The sequence below is a fragment of the Bison bison genome, unplaced genomic scaffold, assembly GCF_000754665.1.
Source record: "Bison bison bison isolate TAMUID 2011002044 unplaced genomic scaffold, Bison_UMD1.0 scf7180017864461, whole genome shotgun sequence".
NCBI classification, from domain to species: domain Eukaryota; kingdom Metazoa; phylum Chordata; class Mammalia; order Artiodactyla; family Bovidae; genus Bison; species Bison bison.
In genome coordinates this window covers 15,884,570-15,887,734 of record NW_011495023.1, presented here as the reverse complement: position 1 = coordinate 15,887,734, position 3,165 = coordinate 15,884,570, and the positions used below count along the sequence as shown (strand labels likewise).

Sequence of the window (3,165 nt, the reverse complement as noted above, 5' to 3'; positions counted from 1 at the left end):
CTGAGACAGTAAGTAAGCAAGCGTTAGTTGCTCAGTCATGCCGGACTCTTTGCAACCCCATGGACTGCAGCCCACCAGGCTCCTCTGTCCCTGAGATTTTCCAGGCAAGGATACTGGAGTGGGTTGTCATCTCCTCCTCCAGGGGATCTTCCCAACCCAGGGATTGAACCTGGGTCTCCTGCACTGCAGGCAGATTTTTTACCAACTGAGCTACAAGGGAATAGGGGTGAGGGGTGAAGTGGGAAGCCCCTGAGACGACTAAAATAATAAACTTCTAGAAAGTCATATCGCAAGAATTATATATTGCAATCCAAGGTCTAAGAAAAGTTGGACATAACAAATATGAAGAGAAAAGCCCTATTAAAAACTATATGTACAAATAAAATTGTGGGATGGCTCTAAATACTTCCCCTGGAATAGGAAATGGCAACCCACTCCAGTATTCTTGCCTGGGAAATCCCATGGACAGAGGGACCTAGCAGGCCACAAAGAGTCAGACACAACTTTGCTACTGAACAACAGTATGCCACCACACAGCACACACACACTCTAAAAACTGAGATCTAAGGGCAACTGATCTGCAAATACATGGATAACTCATGCTCCTATTTTTATTTAAAAACGTAAGCTGTATTAAAACAGATGTTTATGGTTTTAATTTTGGTTTGCTTCTTCCTCTACTCCCCAAACTATGGATTCTTTTTTATTTTGTATTGAATCATAGCTGATTTACAATATAGTGCAAGTTTCAGGTGTACAGCACAGAGATTCAGTTACACACACACACACACACACACACACACACACATTCTTTTTCAAATTCCTTTCCCTTTAGGTTACTTGTTGCTGTTGTTTAGTCCCTAAGTTGGGTCCAACTCTTTGCAACCTACCGACTATAGGCCGCCAGGCTCCTCTGTCCATGGGATGTGCCAGACAAGAATACTGGAGTGAGCTGTCATTTCCTCCTCCAGGGGATCTTCCTGACCCAGGGACTGAACTCCCATCTCCTGCACCGGAGGCAGATTCCTTTCCACTGAGCCACCTGGGAAGCCCTATTACATACTACTGTTTATCCTGCTATCTTAACCTCTCAAGTATTTTGGTTAGCATCCTTACTCATTTAACACCATCACCCTCTTAAACACAACACTCCACTTACTGAAATATGTTCAACATCCATCACCACACTCCTCTACCCTTTTTCATCACACACACACACACAACTACTAAGAACCCAACCATTAGGATAGAGCTCTGCATGTCTACTGTCCAGTAACAACCACTGCTTCTCTTTGCGGCATGAAGCACTTCTTACCCATGGACTTTCTGCTATTTCAATAAGAACAGACACACAACTGTTTAGAGCTTTTACTTCGCTCCCCACCAAATCAGATACATTTCTACCTTGCTATTTTAAACTCTTAATGGCCTCCTCCTTTCTGTCTACAATTTTTCTCATTTCTTTCCGAGCACAAATTACACAGCTCAGCAAATGCTATCTTCCTCCCCCTGGACATCTGCTTTAATCAACTACATCTCACAGAATGAGATCATTACCTGGTACAACAGGAAGTAAACAAGTAAACAAAGTCTCAAGAGGACTGTGACAAATGTATCCATAATTAATGACCAAATTTAAGACCAAATATCCAAATTTAAGTTTGATACATTTATGTACTAAATATTTAACAATTTTAATACTATGAACAACAAAATCCTAATACAGCCTCACATATGTATCAATCCACTTAAAAATATCACAATTTAAGTACCAATTCTTGACATGAAGTCCTCCAGCAGCTTTACAAGTACTTGTTTAACACTCCCTGAATAGGCCTCTACTAAAGAAATCAAATAGACCTTAATGAGCACAACAAAAAAGTTTAAAACAACTCCAGCATAAGTTCCAGAATAAGAAAGTATTTCACCGAATAGTTCTCTAGATCATTCACTTAACAAGAAACTATAGGCCATGATAGGGATACTAAGGTTTCTTCTGAATGTGCAATCCCTGTTTTCCAAGAATAAAAATGTATAGGATATAAGGTATTTCTTTAGGCCTAAAGAAGACAAGCAAAATATACTGATTCGTTGTCATAAACTATTCTGGTCATAAAGAAACAGTAAAAAAAAAAAAAGTAAAAAAAAAAAAGAAACAGTAAAAATAGGAGGGATACAGGAAATAATCAGTTAACTGGAAAGCAATAGAAAACACAGTCAAGCATAAACTGATAAAGGAAATTCAAAACCAGATTTAAATACAAAAAGAGGAAACAACAAAAGAAGTATTTCAGAAAGCAAGCATCTTTTAATAAAAGTGATACTTGCATGTAGTATTTCAGAAAGATCTATGCCAGGAAGTCCTCCTTTAGTCAGAAAAGAGGGGGACCTAAGAATTTTTCTTGGATTGTTATGAGAGTGCGAAAATATTCCAATTTATTTTTTAGATATTCATTTATTTGGCTGATTTGGGTCGTAGTTGCAGCACAGATCTTTGATGCATCATACAGGACCTTGCCATTGCTGGGCATGGACTCTCTAAATTGCAGGGCTCAGGTTTGCCTGCTCTGTGGTAAGTGGGATCTCAGCTCCCCAACCAGGAATTGAGCCCCTGACCCCTGCATTGCAAGGCAGATTCTTAACCACTGGAAGAGGAGGGAAGTCTCAAAAATATTCCAATTTTAAAAGGAAGTAATATGACCTTGGGTTTGATGATGAATTTTTAAATGCACCTCCAAATGCATAATTTATGAAAGAGAAAATTAAAGAGGACCTTCTTAAAATTACAAATTCCTGCTTTGTGAAAGATACAGAAAATGAAAACATGAACCAGAGACAAGGAGAAAATATCTGTAAAATAGATGTCTGATGAAGGGCTTTTATCCAGAACACACAGAGAACTCTTAAAACTCAACAAAAGAACCAACTTTTTTAATGGAAAACAATCTGAAAAGACACATCATGAAAGAATATAAGCACATGAAAAAATACTCAACTTTGTGTCATTCAGTTCAGTTCAGTCGCTCAGTCGTGTCCGACTCTTTGCAACCCCATGAATTGCAGCACGCCAGGCCTCCCTGTCCATCACCAACTCCCGGAGTTCACTCAGACTCACGTCCATCCAGTCAGTGATGCCATCCAGCCATCTCATCCTCTGTCATCCCC

At 39.3% G+C, this 3,165-nt stretch overlaps 1 protein-coding gene across 6 annotated transcripts in view; it reads right to left on the bottom strand.

Moving 5' to 3' along the window:
* Nucleotides 1-3,165, bottom strand: part of ARHGAP12 (Rho GTPase activating protein 12) — a 117,675-nt gene that overhangs the window by 101,749 nt on the left and 12,761 nt on the right. The window lies entirely within an intron of this gene.